The 19,430-nt window shown below is 39.1% G+C and overlaps 1 protein-coding gene across 19 annotated transcripts in view; it reads left to right on the forward strand.

The window, feature by feature from the left end:
• EHBP1 (EH domain binding protein 1) overlaps nucleotides 1-19,430 on the forward strand; it is a 583,640-nt gene that overhangs the window by 172,679 nt on the left and 391,531 nt on the right. The window lies entirely within an intron of this gene.

A 19,430-nucleotide genomic window follows, 5' to 3' on the forward strand; every position in this document is an offset into this window, starting at 1 on the left:
CTTTTACACCATGTCTTGTATTCACATGCTCTGTCTTATCTAAATGTTCTTTCCTGTCTTCTCTGTATTCAGGCTGCCAGCACAAATCCCCTACTGCAGAGAACTGCATTCTCAGGCACAAGTTGCCCTGTGAGGCTCCCAGTTTCTGGTTGTCTTAGTGTGTGTTTGCAATATCACTGCCTGGAGTGGCAATAAAGCCCTATTCACAGAAGATGCTATGTCAGACTCCTACACTGACTTCTATTATTCCAATCCTTTGGGCTATTCTAAAGAGCTTTATCTGTTCCTCCCACTTTCCATAGCAGTAGCAGGTACCCATTTCTCCTGGCTATTTGTTTAAGTAGAGTGTACCTGTTTGGTCTGCTTGAACAGGAATTAGGAAGTCCCGTTGATGGTAGCTTACAGGGTTACTCAGGGTCTGTACAGACTTGTTATTTCTCAGATTATTTATGCAATTTATTTGTCTGCATTCTCTTACCTCTGTATCTCTAAAATCCATCTTAATGCAATACAGCCCTTAGTGCCAAGCCAATTTTTTCTAATACATGTTTTCCCTAAAGCCCCAATACCTTCATTTTTTGTTCTGATTTATTGCTGCTGCCTAACCACAGCTACGAGGCAGAAAAAAAATAATAATAAAAAAATTTTAAATCCTAGTAACAAGCACATCAGGATTAACATACGAGGTCCATGTTAAACCACCCAACAATGAACTAACTCATCTTTAATTTATTAGCTTGATTCTGATATAAATTCTGAATAAAAAGTAAAATGTTGTGTAGATTAATAATATTAAAGTTGCAAAACAAACCCCCTGAAAAAATAGGAAACGTTAAGCAAATGGAGCTGTGCCATCTTTAATTCATTGCTAAGTTCCCAGGCAATTCCACACATGTAGGATGCAGGCTCACATTCTTAAAGTCTTTCTTAAAAAGACTCTGCCGTACCAGAACAATCAATATAAGGTATAGACAGCACAGCACAATACTCTAAACTTTAGGGCCTCACTCCCATGTATTCTGTGTGATATTGGCATGAAAAATATTTCCTTATGACCTTTCATTAAGTATCACTTGCTTCTGTAAATTCTATCAGATAGATCTATCATTCAAGAGGCAAAAATTGCAGGCCAAGTACTAGATAAATCCCTAAGTGGCCTAAGGAAGGTATTACCCAGCATTTGTAGTTTGTAACCTGCAGCCAGGGATTAAGCACTGTGGAGCTGAGGGATCTAAATCAACAGTCTTGAAATGAAAAGAGCATCAGTGTCAAGTGACTTGAACTTTCTCAAAACTTTCAGTATTCAGTAAAATATTGTTTATTTGACCAGATTAGGAAGGTCAGCCTGCATTTGTGAGGGGGACACAAGATAAACAACTTCTAGGTAATGAAGTGAGCAAACCTTGCTCACTTGGCTTGGTTTCCTATATATATAGTTACTTCAGTCCAGGCTCTCAGTACTACTGAATTATGGTTCAGTTAGTTGGCATGTTAATACTACAAACACTAGACAAGTTTTCTAAACAACTTAGTTAATGAAATATTCTCCCTTAAATATTTAAATCAGCAGGTCTCAACAGGACACTGTGTTATGTCAGAAGCAACCTAATACCAATAATAGTAAAAATATGAAAGTTTGCAAATGACTGACTTTTAAAAATAAACCAAGGAACTCCGGGAGTTGGTGATGGACAGGGAGGCCTGGCAGGCTGCAGTCCATGGGGTCGCAAAGACTCGAACATGACTGAGCGACTGAACTGAACTGAATTGGAGGAAGACTTAAGGTTATCACAATAATATCATGGTCACACATTTATATTTCAGTATGTTTTCTTGAGAGAAAAGGCAGGAGTGGGATTTCAGAGGTGAAGCCAGGCATTGCACATGGGCTGTGTTGCTCATGCCAACACCATTCTTATATTTCACAGAAAAAAAGCAGAGAAACTATTGGTTTCCATGGTCAGTTTTCTCAACAAACCCTTTTATTATACAGAGATAGAACCAAACCTTGCTTATTGGCTTTTTTTTTTAATTGAAGTATAGTTGATTTGCAATGTTGTGTTAGTTTCTGGTGTACAGCAAAATGATTCACACATATATATGTGTGTGTTTATGAAACTCCAATACTTTGGCCACCTCATGCAAAGAGTTGACTCATTGGAAAAGACCCCGATGCTCAGAGGGATTGGGGGCAGGAGGAGAAGGGCACGACAGAGGGTGAGATGGCTGGATGGCATCACCGACTCGATGGACATGAGTTTGAGTGAACTCCGGGAATTGGTGATGGACAGGGAGGCCTCGCAGACCTCCCTGGCGTGCTGCAATTCATGGGGTCGCAGTCGGACACGACTGAGAGACTGAACTGAACTGAATTGTGTATATATATATATACTTTTTCATATTCTTTGCATTATGGTTTATTATAGGATGTTGAATATGGTTCCCACTGCTACACAGTAGGACCTTTTTGTTTATCTATTTTATATATAGGAGCTTGTATCTGTTAATCCCAAAGTCCTAATTTATCACTCCTCTACCCCCTTTCCTCTTTGATAACCATAAATTTGCTTTCTATGTCTGAGAGTCTGTTTCTGTTTCATGAATAAGTTCATTTGTGTCATACTTTAGATTCCACAAATAAGTGATATCAAATGGTATTTGTCTTTCTCTTTCTGACTTCACTTAGTACAAAAATCTCTAGGTTCATCCATGTTGTTGCAAATGGCACTATTTCATTTTTTGTGGCTGAGTAGTAATCTATTAGGAGAAGGCAATGGCATCCCACTCCAGTACTCTTGCCTGGAAAATCCTGGTAGGCTGCGGGCCATGGGGTCACTAGGAGTCAGACATGACTGAGCGACTTCACTTTCACTTTTCACTTTCATGCATTGGAGAAGGAAATGGCAACCCACTCCAGTGTTCTTGCCTGGAGAATCCCAGGGACGGGGGAGCCTGCTGGGCTGCTGTCTCTGGGGTCGCACAGAGTCGGACACGACTCAAGTGACTTAGCAGCAGCAGCAGCAGTAATCTATTGTGTATATATACATCTTTATCCATTCAACTATTGATGCACTTGCCTTTCTAATTATAGCTGATGGTTAGAATCAATTAATTAGATTGAAAAGAATGTGGGCCTCAGAGATTTACCGACCACTAATGTATTATTGAAAATTGTAGTGAAATAAGAAAAAGTGGTAGGAAAGAGGAATATAATCTGGAGAAACAGTGGAGCCTTAGAGGGTGACACTACCTTGGTGAGGCCACCTCTGGCCAGTCTTAGTCTTACAGGCTGAGAAACAACTTTGCTAGGAAAAAAAAAAAAAAAAAAAACAACTTTGCTAGGACTCTGATGTTTGTCAGACTGATTGAGACTGTCCAAACTGTGAAGGGACTGCTGTACAACGTAATTCACTTACAGATGTTATGCACATGTTTACAGTGGGGATATTCTTTTCCAATGACTAATGTTACTTCCTTCCTGATCTCATAATACCCTGGGAATTGAATTTGTGATTTTAAGGTTAGCTGATAGTATGGAATCAGAGAAAAAAAAGTAGCAGAAAGTCTAGGAATATCCTCCAGGCCATGAAGAAGTTTGTAGAATTGTCCTCCACCCACAGTAGAGAACACGTTTCTAGTCACCAGACTGAGTGAGTTCTCATAGAGGGCACACCCCTCTCTGAAGAACACTGGACAGACCCTGTCAACGTCTGATTCTTTGGATTTCTTTTCTCTGTGCTCTAAGCTTCTTGAGACCTTTCTATTCAGACAGTTGGTTCGGTTTCAGTATATTTCTGCAACCACTAGTGTTCTGTAGTTATACAAAATAGAAATTGACTTCCACTAACTTGAACATAAGAGTGGAATTTATTGGAAGGAGCTGAGAAATTTTACCCAGTTGATTGAAAAGCTGAAGTCCTAGGTCTCTGAAAGAATACATGCAGCTGCCCTCTGGAGGCTTACTTCTTGGTGGGAGGAAAGGAAATAGACATTTAATTAAAAAGAGGCAATAAATTACATAACTTTACTATAGAAATACATTCAGATTAATACAGATTACCAAGGAGGGAATGGTCAATTGTCCCTGGCAAGGATTAGGAATAAGTTTCAAGGTGAGGAAAGGCTGAACAGGGGAGGTGATATTTGAACTGACTCTTAAAAGATGAGTAGATATTTGCCTGGTGGTCAAAGCAAGGAAGGGCACTTAAGACACAGAGACATGGAACTGGGACAGAGTGTGACATATTTGAGAAAGTGAATATCATTCCATTTACCTTTAACATGGAGTAGGGATTGGTAAGGTGGAGTTTAGTGAGAGGGGGGAAAAAAAACTGGACAGGAGGCAGAAGACTGGCCGTGAAGAGTCATGTTGCAATAAACTGAACATAGAAAACTACTATCATATTCCAAAGTAAGTTTTATGCGTAAAACTCCTATACACCAGAAGCTCAAAAAAATGCAAAAGTATTCATAGGATTATTTTTCAAAGCTCAACAGTTTTCTTCTGTCTTCTCTTAGAAATCACTGATTCTCTCCTCACCAATTCCTCACTACCAACCATAACCTGCATACACACAGACACAAATCTGCATGATATGTCATGCCCACTGGAGTTGTTTTTGAACACTTAGGATATAGGCAACCTTACAATGTAATCTCATGAAAACTGACTAGACTTCATCTTTTTGAAAACCATTCTCTGAAGATCCTTCTCTGGTAATAGCAGATTTTGCCAATAATAAATTGAGCAGTTTCTAGGAGATCTTATTGGTAGGTAATAAAGTATATTAAACCTGTCTTTCTGATCATACTTGGCCTTCAGATATGTTCAAACTAGTTATTCCAGTGGGGTAGAGAGGACAATTCATAGAGCCCAAACTGACTATCAGACCATGCTGGACTCTTTCTCCATTATCCTCATGGATATGTTAATTAAACCATGTGGTGGATCCAGATACAGATCAATCTTGGAAGGAAGAGTTGTGAAGGATTTTATCCATTCTGGACACAAGAATTTTGACCATAATACTCAGTTAGTATGCCTTCAACGGAGGTTATGAATAACTTAAACTGTAAGGGCTCTTTAATTTTGGAATTTATAAAGGCAACCAGTGGATTTGCTGAGAAAACTAAATCTTCATTCTGAAATGAGAATTTTAACTTTAAATATGCTATCATATGTAACTGAATTTGGCTCAGATGGTGAAGAATCTGCCTGCAGTGTGGGAGACCTGGATTTGATCCTTGGGTTGGGAAGATCCCCTGGAGAAGGGAATGGCAAACCACTCCAGTATTCTTGCCTGGAGAATCCCATGGACAGAGGAGCCTGGCGGGCTACAGTCCACGGGGTCGCAATGCGTCAAACACAACTGGGCGATTAACACACATACACAGTAAAGGGTATTTTGTATTTAATATATCTTTTATTGTGGATTCTGCTGTCTGTTGGCCTTTTTCACTAAGAAAGTGAGGAAACCCCTAATTAGTGTGGCCAAAGGACTATTCTGATTCTTCTAGGTTTTAGAAATCCTCTTGCCTCAGCTTCCTAGGTTGGGATTTTTCTCTTTCAGGACTCTTATTTCTACTGGCAGGCTTAGAGGCTTTGCGTATGCATTCCTCAAAGGGCAGTTTTTACCAGTAGTTTCCTATAGAAGACTTGCTTTCAAAATGCTCTGCAAAATGCTGGTTGACCACTTTACTAGTTAGCAGAAATGGCTGTTATTGCAGTTTCTGTCTGTCTGTCTCTCTCTAACTTGAGTCTTCTAGGGCCATGTTGTATCTGTCCTAGTCACTTTCTGTGATGTGGAAAAGAGGGAAGGGGAGAGTTGGTAATGTTTTGATGCTGTTCATATCCTTACCTTCTCTTTTCCACATCCTTCCCCCAAGTAGCGACTCATAATACTTTCCAGTAGAGTGTAACATTAATAATTCCACCAGTAAAGAAGATCCAGAAATAAAACCAAACTTACTACTTTCAATTTTTGTACAAGATCACAATGAAAATCTCTAAGAAGCAGGGATTTTTAAGAATACCTAAGACTATTTTAAAATTTTGATTCTCCATACAATCTCAGATTATTACCAGAGTGCATTTCAACTATGGTAGATGGCATATTCCAAAGACGACTGCAACAGTATCTCCCAAACCACATGCTCTTCTACCATGTGACATTGCTACTTTCCAATGGAGAGGTCGCTATTCCTCTACCCTCCTGAATCTGGACAGTCCCTTTGATTGCTTTGGCAGTAGAATACAGAATACAGAATCGCTTTGGACGTGATGATGTGCCAGTTCTGGGCTTAGCCACTAACTGGCCTGGCAGTTTAATTCCTGCTTCTCAGAAACTAGCTGCTATGTAAGAAGTATGATTACCTAGAAACCACCCAATGAGAATTTTCCACAGTTTATTGTGATCCACACAGTCAGAGGCTTTGGCATAGTCAATATAGCAGAAATAGATGTTTTTCTGGAACTCTCTTGTTTTTTCTATGATCCAGCGGATGTTGGCAATTTGATCTCTGGTTCCTCTGCCTTTTCTAAAACCAGCTTGAACATCAGGAAGTTCACGGTTCACGTATTGCTGAAGCCTGGCTTGGAGAATTTTGAGCATTACTTTACTGGTGTGTGAGATGAGTGCAATTGTGTGGTAGTTTGAGCATTTTTTGGCATTGCTTTTCTTTGGGATTGGAATGAAAATTGACCTTTTGGTGGCCACTACTGAGTCTTCCAAATTTGCTGGCAGTTCTCCAAATTTGCTTCCAAAATTGAGTGCAGAACTTTCACAGCATCGTCTTTTATGATTTGAAATAGCTTAACTGGAATTCCATCACCTCCACTAGCTTTGTTCGTAGTGATGCTTCCTAAGGCCCACTTGACTTCACATTCCAGGTTGTCTGGCTCTAGGTGAGTGATCACACCATCATGATTATCTGGGCCATGAAGATCTTTTTGTACAGTTCTTCTGTGTATTCTTTGACTGTGTGGATCACAATAAACTGTGGAAAATTCTGAAAGAGATGGGAATACCAGACCACCTGACCTGCCTCTTTAGAAACCTGTATACAGGTCAGGAAGCAACAGTTAGAACTGGATAGGGAACAACAGACTGGTTGCAAATAGGGAAAGGAGTACATCAAGGCTGTATATTGTCACCCTGCTTATTTAACTTATATGCAGAGTACTTATATCATTTTAAATGCCCAACTAGATGAAGCACAAGCTGGAATCAAGATTGCTGGGAGAAATATCAATAACCTCAGATATGCAGATGACACCACCCTTATGGCAGAAAGTGAAGAAGAACTAAAGATCCTCTTGATGAAAGTGAAAGAGGAGAGTGAAAAAGTTGGCTTAAATCTCAACATTCAGAAAATTAAGATCATGGCATCCGGTCTCATCACTTCATGGCAAATAGATGGGGAAACAGTGGCTGACTTTATTTTGGGGGGCTCCCAATCACTGCAGATGGTGACTGTAGCCATGAAATTAAAAGATGCTTACTCCTTGGAAGGAAAGTTATGACCAACCTAGATAGCATATTAAAAGCAGAGACATTACTTTGCCAACAAAGGTAGGCTATTGTTTTTCCAGTGGTCATGTATGGATGTGAGAGTTGGAGTACAAAGAAAGCTGAGCACCGAAGAATTGATGCTTTTGAACTGTAGTGTTGGAGAAGACTCTTGAGAGTCCCTTGGACTGCAAGAAGATCCAACCAGTCCATCCTAAAGGAGATCAGTCCTGTCTGTTCATTGGAAGGACTGATGTTGAAGCTGAAACTTCAATACTTTGGCCACCTGATGCCAAGAGCTGACTCATTTGAAAAGACCCCAATGCTGGGAAAGATTGAGGGCAGGAGGAGAATGGGATGACAGAGGATGAGATGGTTGGGTGGCATCACTGACTCAATGGACATGAGTTTGAGCAAGTCCGGGAGTTGGTTATGGACAGGGAGGCTTGGCGTGCTCTAGTTCATGGGGTCTCAAAGAGTCAGACATGACTGAGCAACTGAACTGAACTGAACTAAACTCAATGAGAATTCCAAGCTACCACTGAAAGGCCCTGGAGGATGAGATGCTATGTGGAGACAGAGAAAATCAAGGGACACTGTAACTCTATATATGGAAGTAAAGGTGTTATCTTGGGCATCCAGTGCAGCAGAGCCTTCAGAAGACTTTGTGACTATAATTGCATGACAGTCCCCAAGAAAGAACTTCCTGGATGATCTTGTCAACCCACAGAATGATGAGAGAAAATAATATTTGAACCACTAAGTTCTGGGATGGTTTGTTAAGCAGTGATAGATAGCTAGAACCTAAGCTGTGGTGGCTATTGCAGAGTCTGAGGGTAACCCTTCTTCCCAAACTTTAAATGGAGTAGCTCTGGGTTTATCTATTTCACATTTGGGGATTCTTCATGAGAAATCATTTAGAAAAGAGTGGCTCTGCCTCTTTAAAAAGCTTGACTCTCACTGCCATGGGTAATCGAGAGTTGGCTAAATAAATATAGGCCACACTTGAGGGCCATAAAAAACACCATGACGTCAAATCTCCCCTGATCAGATTCCTTTAGACCCAAATATACTTAGGCCCCTCCAGTCGGATGTGTATTTATGTCTGATTTCTAAAACCTTTGATATAAAGGACTCCAAATCTGGTTTCTAATGGTCCTCACCATTGGGAGATTCTTTTTTGCTCAGAGACACAAAGACTGCAGACTGTGTTCTGTTCCTACAGCTACCCTTATTTGAATTCAGGAAAAAGAGCTCATGGCATCTTACTTGGTGATGTAGACTGTAGCTCTTGGAAGAGAGCAAAAACCAATTTCCTTGGTGCCACCGTCCTGTCTTAGGCACAAGATGAGGAGAAAATCATCTTAATAAGGGCATTTGTTTTAATTGGAAATGGCCTCTTCATAAAACTTGCACATTCTCTGGCCCCAAGCTTTGCCTAAAACATTTGAAGTGCCCTTGCCAATCAAAATCATTTGTCCTTCGACACTTAGCAAAGCAATATGTAGAAAGATTTCCTTAAAGGCTTTCAGCATCTCAGCTAAGAGCAGTGTTTTTAGTCTTCTACACTAGTGTTCTGTTTCCTTTTATCATTCATACCATCTGTGATGAAGTCTATTTTGTTAACTCAGAAAACCTCAATTTCTGTAAGACTTTAAGATGAAGCATTAACATATTTTTATGGATTGTGCTACCATTATGGTTTTGGAGACTTCTCATTTCTGTTATTAAAAAGAAAAACCCTGCCATCTAAGCTTCTCATAAGAAACTATTTTTACATTTATAATCTTTAAAGATGCTTATGGAAAGAAGTGCTTTGAACTCTTTCAGTAAGATTTAGCTTAGCCTAAAGCTTAACAATAATGTAATTTGAGTGAGTCTGATCCTACCTGTCAGAGATGCTGCAGAAAGATACATAAATCACAGCCAGAATCTCATCTGAAACCAGTTTAAAAATTCATGTGGCTAAGAATCATTCCTGTGTGATCTGGTTTCTTAATACCGTAGTACACAGTGAATACTGGGATTCCAGAGCTGGAATGCACCTTGAAACTCATTTTATCAAACCCATTAGTGCTACAGATGAGTAAACTAAGGCCATGCATTCAGACTGGAAAGTATACTTTCTTTCCACTGTCCGTTTGCATGTAAGTCAAAGTGTGCATCTTAGAATCAGCAGCATCACCTGGGAGAGAGTTAGAAAATGCAGGATCTCAGGCATCACAGCAGGCTGATTGCATTGGAATCTCTATTTTTACACCATCTCCAAATGGTTCATAAGCACATTGAAGTTTGAGAAGCTCTGCTCCATACCATATTTTCCCCCAGAGAAGGGCAAGCCTTTGGAATACCTCCTTGCAGATTCAAAATCCAGATTTTTTCACTAATTAACAAAGTGACTTTGACCAAATCTCTTAACCTCTCTGGTCCTCAGTTTCCTCATTAATTAATGGGGGTAATGATACCTATAGTGGAAGCTCACCATGGAGTTTAAATGGAAAGAATGTTTGTATGGTTTCTAGCCAAGTACATGACGGTAGACCCTCAATAAATAGAAACTGTTACTGCTGCTGCTATTGCTACTATTGCTACTGCTGCTGCAGCCTCTGCTGCTGCTATGCTGCTACTATTACTGCTACTGCTGCTACTACCGCTGTGGCCACTACTGTTACTACTGCTACTTGTTACTACTACTGCTTCTTCTACTGTTGTGCTGCTGCTACTCTATTGCTACTGCTAATACTACCACTACTGCTGCTGCTACTGATTCTACTACCACCATCACCATGGTTATTAATAACTCAGAGAGGGAGAGTAACCTGCCATACACTGACAAGTGACCAAAGTGAAACTAGAGCCCTTGTCTCCTAACAGTTATTCCAGGGCAGCTTTCCCTGGACCTCATAACTTCCCTTCTCTTTTAAGTACAGCTAAATGCTAGTGTCAACATTCTTATATAAGACCACTTCAATTCTTGGAGTAGAATATAGAAAAAGGAGACCACTTTTTTTCAAGTTTCCATTTGAACCTCTTGAAATGAAGTCAATTTGCTCAATTCTGTATCTTCTCAGGCTGTCAGAGCTTCAGCTCAGTCTGAGTTTCTTCTAGGTGACATCTTCTGTTTCCTTTAACTATGGAAATACTGCCTTTCTCTAATTTTGCTTCTGGCCTCTTAAAAATTTTCCAAAGAGAGTTTTATTGGATCTGGTAGTACATTTGTTTTCTTAGAAAACAGGATATGTGTTATGGGGAGACCTTGATTTTTTTTAATGAGTTTTTTCTTTGTATATATCAATCTTAGTCCTTTCAGCATTCAGTCCTGCTCTAAAGCATACCTACCTCCCCAGATACATAACCCCACTTTGAATAGTTGTAAAGAAAGGGAAAAAAACCCTTTGTTGTATGAAAATAGGATTTCCATTTGGCAAACTAAAATAGATGTTGATTTCTTTCTTTGGGGTCCCAGGGTGACTTTTGATCCCTGTTCTTAGAACTGAAGACATGTGACTTAATTTGAGAACACTGGCTAAACTGTTAACTTTTTAGCCTCAGATACACTAGATTCCAAAAAGTTATAAATCCTCTGAATGGTGGACTAGCATACTTTTGTGGAGAAGCATTCAAATATTCCAGCAAGATTTGTAAAAGTACTTTGCATCCATTTTTTACCTAACGGATATTCCTCTTTCACTTAAAAGGAAGTGAAGGAAGTATTGGTAAAAACAAAAGAACAGGATCATACAATAAGACCAGTCTTAGGCTGGATCCACTGCGGAAGATAATGCAATTTCACAGTTAATAAGAAATCATATATGCATGCACCTTAAATATATGCAATTTTTATTTGTCAAAAATAAATAATGTGAAAGATGAAATGATGCATCTCACTCTGTTAGGTAGGTGAAAAGGCACTGGGTTTTCCATCTCCAAGAGGCTGAGACTCCTTGGCTGCTGCTAGAGTGAATGGGTACTGGGATAGGTTTTTCACTGATGGCTGCATCTGACACTTGCTCAGTTTAGCAAGAGCTGTGCCTTGTGCTTTTAACAAACATTTAAGCACTTGAAGGGGTCCAAATGAGTAAGAAGCTCCAGTACGTATTTTTTCAAAACACTTCCCCCAACACACACAAATTGACCAAGTTCACAGAGGAGCTGCTTTGTTAGGGTCAAGGAGCCTTAAACATGGCTCTTAATTATAAGCCATAGACACTAAATAAGAAGTCTAATATTTCCTGAGAGGAAACATAGGTACACAAATATACTATGTTGTCTTAAATTTCAAAGGCAATGTTCCCAGAGTCTTAAAAAAAAGAGGTCCTTTAAAATTCTTATCTATCCATCTATCTATCTTCTAAGGATTTCTACATTAACCAAACACAGTTTCTAAGCACTTTACAAATATTAACTCACTTAATACCTTTAAGAATCTTTACCAGATAGGTTGCTCTTATCCTCATTTACAGATGAGGAAATAGTCATGAAGAATTTAGATAACTTGTCCAAGACCACCTAGCAAATAAGTGACAAGATTGGAACTCAGATAATTGGACTCTAATGTCTATGCTGTTACTGTGCTATATTATGAGGTTATTGTGTTGCAATTTTCTTTACACTTAGCTGGTAGATAAATTTGTTAGTTGTGGTACTAATGAAACTAGGATGGTGAGTTCAGTACTTACTGTGCCAATAATGTGCCAATTACTGAGGCTCTGCATATGTGATATATAATCTATGGGCTGTATCTTTAATTTCAGTGCCTTCAATTAATTATTAGCTAGCTTTTTCAATTCATAAGACTATGACAATTTTTCCTTTTAGGACCATGTGTTATTATTAACTACAAATACAAAAAGCAATCTGAAGCATTATTTCAAAAACATCCTGAGGTTACAATACAAGGGACAAGGTACAAATGCCCAGGGCTTACTAGAGACTTGAAAAAGAGAATTTTAAATGAGACTGGAAAAGAGTTATTTGCCTGTTGAACACCTCGATGCTTTCCTTCCATGCTACTATGTGCATGAAAATTTGCCCTTTAAATCAGATTATAGGTAGGAAAAGTTTTCAATATCCAACCACAACCCCCTCAAATCAAAATTGCCCAATGTATATAAAAAACAAAGAAACCTCCATATCAAAAAGGAGGGGATATATGTATACCTATGGCTTACTCATGTTGAGGTTTGATGAAAAACAACAAAATTCTGTAAAGCAATTATTCTTCAATTTAAAAATCAATAAATTAAAAGAAAAGAACCTCCCCAAACAGTAACCAGAATGTTTCTGGAACCACCCCATTGTGCCTCAGCCAGTCCAGCACAGACACAGGAGTGTTGCCATGGCGGCAGGGACCCAACCATGTGGGCTGGTTTCAATAACCAGCAGCTGCTCACTTCAGAAAAAGCAGGATGATAGCCCAGATCTGAATGAGCATTTTTCTCTAGGCTCCGACCTGACCTGAATATTGTTTTCTCACCGAATTTCCTTTTATTTATTTTTAAATATCAACTTTCCTTGAACTTTCCCTCATTTGTGTCGTAGCTGGCAGGACTATAGAACTTTTCTTTCCTTCTGTACAAAATGTTTTTTTCTTTAACAGTTCCTGAAGTTTTCCCTGTGTCTTCCTTATCTTCCCACCACAACATTTACGTATACACACACACACACACACACACACACACCCCTTTGCCTCATTGTATAAAGATCCCAAACAAATCCCCTGCGTTTATTTACTCCAAGAAGTATTAACACCGAGGAAGCCCCCAAAACCCTCCATGATTCACCCAACACCAAGTACATTTCATCTGCCTTATGAAAATTTGGATCTGGAATAGGAAAATGACTGAAGGCTCACATTATTCTGGCCATGTTCAGAGAATCTATGTTTTAATCCTAAACATATTCTTAATTCACAGTTGGTTCAAAACCTGTTTTTTCCCCTTTGTTTACACATTGGCAAAATGGGAAGAATATAAAAATGTAAAAACTACTAATGTGGTTTCTGACCCCCTCTCACAGGGATTGCAGAGAAAACTGTTCATGATGCAAGACAAGAGCTGTACTATATTTGACATGAACTTTGCCCTCTCTAGCTCTTAAGGAGTTTGAAATAATTTTGAAATGAGTCTTCTGCTGCTGTTGAATTTTTTTTTTATAAATTTGAAATGATTTGCTTACAAGTTTTTACTAAAGACTGTCAGAGAAAAATGTTTGCGGTCATGGTATCCAACAGGCTGACAGAACCCAGAACTTGCTTGGTATTCGAAGGAGAGCCCATCCACTATTTTCCTGCACAGTGTATAATTACTTGCATGTTGGGAGCCAAAAAAGGGAATGCAATCCTGTGAGTGTGTGTTTATACTGAAGAGTTTGAGAAGCAAAACAATTCAGCAAGCATTCTTCATCCCCAGCATCTGGGAATAATTAATTTGCTTGCTATGGTTTATAGCAAAGTTGATAAAGTTGTCTAAAGCACAGAGGTCATCTGCCTTAGTTAAATCTTTCTACTTTGGGGTTTTACATTGTGGCTAATTTTAGTAAATCTTTGTATTTTTAATCCTAAAATGCTGTGACAAGAACCTTCTGCTTATGGTTTCTTGATCATTTTCTTTTCAGTCTTATTCCCACTATGTTTAGGAAGCTGACACTCACACGCCTCCCCCTCATCCTTGCAATGTGATGCTGCAGGGGCAAAGAGCTCTCAAGAGAGAGGCCCTGGAAGATGCAGTGTTGTTTTCAGTAAAACACTTATTTGAACTCTGAAGAGTTCCTCTGGAATATAGAATGCATCTTTGTTCAATTCTATCACTTTTAGGCCAGGACATTGGAGATTATCATGTGAGACTCTTGATCTATTGTATTGTAACAAGTTAATAGTTTATATTAGGTGCTACATTCCCTTAATTGTGACTTTTAGGACTATACTATATTACATATATATGTGTGTGTGTGTGTATACACATACATATATAGTATAATGTTGTTATTCAGTTGCACAGACATGCCTGACTCTTTGAGACCCCATGGACTGCAGCACACCAGGCTTCCATGTCCTTCACCATCTCTTGAAGCTTGCTCAAGCTCATGTCCATTGAGTCAGTGATGCCATCCAACCAGCTCATCCTCTGTCATCCCCTTCTCTGCCTTCAATCTTTCCCAGCATCAGGGTCTTTTCTAATGAGTCAGCTTTTCGCATCAGGTGACCAAAGTATTGGAGCTTCATTCAGCTTCAGCATCAGTCCTTCTAATGAATATTCAGGTTTGATTTCCTTTATGATTGACTAGTTTGATTGTATAGTGCATATATATATATAAATGTGAGTGTATATGTGTGTGTGTGTGTATATATATATATATATATACACATACATGTATATGTATGTGTGTGTGTGTATATATATCCAATCTAACAATTCAACATGTTACAGAGGACTTATCAGTCCCTGGGGATTTTACTCAATTTCTCACTAAGGCATGGTAAAAATGAAACACAACTGTTACTCTGACCTGAGTTTAATTTGGGATTTCAGAATAAGAGCAAATGTTTTATTTTTGTTGGCTGAGTGCTCCAAGTGTTTAACAGTGCTAAAAGTTTTCTATAGCACTTTTGAAAGCTCCTATTTCACAACACTCAGCTCTTTTCTTTTGAATCTTGATGAGAAACAGAGAAACTCCCCAAGTACAGCCAGGTTTTCATCCCCCTCTCTTGTCTCAAGGTTTATCTCCACACTTAGACAACTGCTTCAAATCACTTGTGCCCGGTATTTCAGGTCTCTTGGGGCTAAATATCATTGATCTTCATTGTCAAAAATGATGACCTCTAGAAGGATTTTTTATGAAAGGCTTATACTCACTAAGAATAACCAGCCTGGGATCCAATTCTCAAACTGGCTCACTCACTGCCCTATAGTCAGAAGGTGCTTGCTCAGGGGAACTATTTCTGTTCTTCTGCTTCTACATTCCCAATCTCTATAAAATGTGCCCTCCTATTCCCTCCTTCAGAGTTTACAAGCACAGACTAGACCTTACACCAGTGACTAAATATTCATGTGCCATAGCTCTTAAAAGCTAACCTATGGTCCAGTGACTGGATTGGTACTGGTTGGTCATGAGTTTTCCCAGATCTGTTTTCTGATTAAAACAACAACAACAACAACAACAAAAAACCACAAAAACACAATGAGCTGTATGAATACAGAAAACGTCCATGTCATGTTTACCACAGAAGCCCACCATGTAGAAAAAGTCATAGCTTTTCTTCCAAGGAGCAAGCATCTTTTAATTTCATGGCTACAGTCACCATCTGCAGTGATTTTGGAGCCCAAGAAAATAAAGTCTGTCACTATTTCCATTGTTTCCCCATCTATTTGCCATGAAGTGATGGGACCAGATGCTATGATCTTTGTTATTTGAATGTTGAGTTTTAAGTCAGATTTTTCACTCTCCTCTTTCACTTTCATTAAGAGGCTCTTTAGTTCCTCTTTGCTTTCTGCCATAAGAATGGTGTCATCTGGATATCTGAGGTTATTGATACTTATCCTGACAATCTTGATTCCAGCTTGCGCTTCCTCCAGCCTGGCATTTCAAATGATGTACTCTGCATATAAGTTAAATAAGCAAGGTGACAATATACAGCCTTGACATACTCCTTCCCAATTTGGAACCAGTCCATTGTTCCATGTCCAGTTCTAATTGTTTCTTCTTGACCTTCATATAGGTTTCTCAGAAGAAAGGTAAGATGGTCTGGTATTCCCACCTCTTGAAGAATTTTCCACAGTTTGTTGTGATCAACACAGTCAAAGACTTTAGTGTAGTCCATGAGGCAGAAGTAGATGTGTTTCTGGAATTCTCTTGCTTTTTCTGTGATCCAATGGATGTTGGCATTTTGAGCTCTGGTTCCTCTGCCCTTTAATTCCAGCTTGAACATCTGAAAGTTCTCAGTTCACATACTGTTGAAGCCTAGCTTGGAGAATTTTGAGCATTAATTTGCTAGCTTGTGAGATGAGTACATTTGTGTGGAGTTTGAACATTCTTTGGCATTGCCCTTCTTTGGGATTGGAATGAAAATGGACCTTTTCCAGTCCTGTGGCCACTGCTGAGTTTTGCGAATTTGCACTGGTCCATAAAATTCAATATTTGGAAATCCATCCCCTAGCATGTACTTTCTTGTTGTTGCCTTTTCTCTTGTGATGTTATCCTTTTCTTCATAAAATCTGCCTCAGAAGGGATAATAAAAGTGAATTCATATGAACCAAAGTGAAAAACATTCAGATTCAGAAACACAAAAGTTGTAGAACATTTCCCTTGTGCCAGGTCTATGCTACGCACATTCACATTCTATCCTGCCAAGTCCTAACCAGTGTCCATTATTATTTCACTTTTACAATTGAGGTGAAAAGTGAGCTAGATTTTGGGTGATCCATATCCTTCCAAGGCAAAAAAAGGCCCAGAGGGCTGAGGAGATCCAAGAGAGGTTAGTGGCAGACATGTTGAGACTTGCCAGTCAAGGTTAATTTGCTTGGGAAGAGAATGACATAGTGATAAGAGTAAAGATGAAGAGGCATAATGAGCACCATGCAGTTAGGAACAGAGTCCAGACTGACCTGAATGGAAGGCAAGCAGCAGATGGGAAGACTATGAATGCACAGATGAGTGGACAGCATTATCACTTCACAAGTCATGATGTTTCCGATGGTACATTCTAAAGCTTGCTAACTCCTTGGATCCCCACTGAGTCCATCCTGAAAGACATATTTTTTTTTCTTTGAATGTGTTTACTTGACCATTTTTGGCTTCTCATCATATTGCTTGGAAAGATCATTGTACTCTTAACTGCTGGGCATGTTCCCTGTAAGAAAGCTTCTCTGTAGCCTTGTTGCTGAGTGTGCAATGCATTCTTAGTTTTCTATAAGAGCCCAGACTATTGAGTCAGAGGTTTCCAACGGGAGCAGAAGCCCAACCCCATAAGTTTCCTGCCCAATACATGCGTGCTTAGGCTTGGTGTGAAAATTGTATGGTATTAGTCTCTTAATAAAGTCCTACTTTTTCTAGTGGTGATAGTCTTTGGATCTAAGGATATATCCACCAGTGTTAACTCTGAGCCATCTCATTTGAATAGTGAAGAGTTGATAAACTTGACGATATATGTATCTATGAAGCTCCTAGTTCAAAGCTATGTGGTAGGTGTTCAGTAAATTGTAACTGTAGTGGATTCTCATTATTTGTAGATTCAATATTTGCAAATTTGCCTACTTGCTGAAATTTACTTGTAACTCCAAAATCAATACTCCCAGCACTTTCATCATCATTGTGGATATGGGCAGAGCAGTGAAAAATTTGAGTCCTCTGACTTACACATTCCTAGTTGAGGACAAACAAGGGAAAATGCTGCCTTATTTTGTCAGCTCTCACACTGTAAGCAAATTTTTTTGGTCCTTTTGGTGGTCTTCTTAGTGCCCTTTTATCAAATTTTTGTGCTTTTTTAGGTGATTTCATTGTGTAAAATAATTCCCAAGTGTAGTGCTGAAGTGTTTTCTAGTCTTCCTAAGCACAGGAAGCACCTTATAGACAAAATATGTGTGTTAGGTAAGCTTTGTTCAGGTTTAAGTTATAGTGTTGCTGGTCAAGAGTTCAATGTTAATGAATCCATAATATTTATTAAATAAGTAAATAAAGTGTCTTTAAACAGAAACAGGTAAAACAAGGTTATGTATTGATTGCTAACATGTTTCCTGCAACTTAGTAGAATACAGCTATCACAACTAGCAAGAGTTACTGCATTTATGATTGTAGTCATTCAAAAAAGTCAAACTGTGTGCTTGCTCCCTAAGCCCAATCTACTAAGAATGGTAATGATTTTACAAGATTATGTCAGATGCCATCTTCTTTCCTCTCCTCCCCCTTACCAAGATTCTCTAAGTTGTGTCTCTTCATGGTGCCCATTCAATGCAATGTCCCTCTGGTTCTTGAGCCAATCTCATCTAGGGCAGAAAGTCAGTAATCCCTGGCACAGGCCAAAAATTGGTTAATTCTGCCATGAAGTCAGACCTCCGCCCCCTACTCCTGCCAGACCTGGATATCCACTGAAGTGATTGATCTCTGAGACTGAACACTCATGTCGAATTCAAAGCCCATCATTCTGGAATCCTGTATCCGAGAATGAGAACAGAGTGTTTACATCACCACTTAATCTTGTTACCTCAATATTTCCTTATAACTGAGCATTTACTGATAGCCATCCATACAGTCAAACTTTTACTCTCAAGGGAAGAGAGATCCATCAAGGGTCACAATATAATGTAGTTGGTGGTTTGAAGATGTGGACGATGCTGAAAGGAGTACAGAGGAGGGGTGTTAAATCCAACAGGAAGTCTTCCCAGAAAAGGTAGTGAGAAGCTAGTCTTAAGAATAAGCAATTAGCCAGGCAAAAAAGTGGATAACGGTGTATAAAGATGCCTCTGATAAATGAAATGGCATAAGCAAGGGCATGGAAGCATGAAAAAGCATGGATTATTTTGGAAATCACAAATGTTTAAGTACTGCTGGTTATAAAATGTAAGGATGAAGGAAACTATAAGCAAGGTGAAAATACAGCCTTCAGAATGGGAGAAAATAGCAAATGAAGCAACTGACGAAGAGTTAATCTCAAAAATATACAAGCAACTCCTGCAGCTCAACTCCAGAAAAATAAACAACCCAATCAAAAAATGGGCCAAAGAACTAAACAGACATTTCTCCAAGGAAGACATACAGATAGCTAACAAACACATGAAAAGATGCTCAACATCACTCATTATCAGAGAAATGCAAATCAAAACCACTATGAGGTACCGTCTCACGCAGGTCAGAATGGCTGCTATCCAAAAATCTACAAACAATAAATGCTGGAGAGGGTGTGGATAAAAAGGAACCCTCTTACACTGT

Source organism: Bubalus kerabau, chromosome 11 (assembly GCF_029407905.1).
Source record: "Bubalus kerabau isolate K-KA32 ecotype Philippines breed swamp buffalo chromosome 11, PCC_UOA_SB_1v2, whole genome shotgun sequence".
Classification (NCBI taxonomy): Eukaryota; Metazoa; Chordata; class Mammalia; order Artiodactyla; family Bovidae; genus Bubalus; species Bubalus kerabau.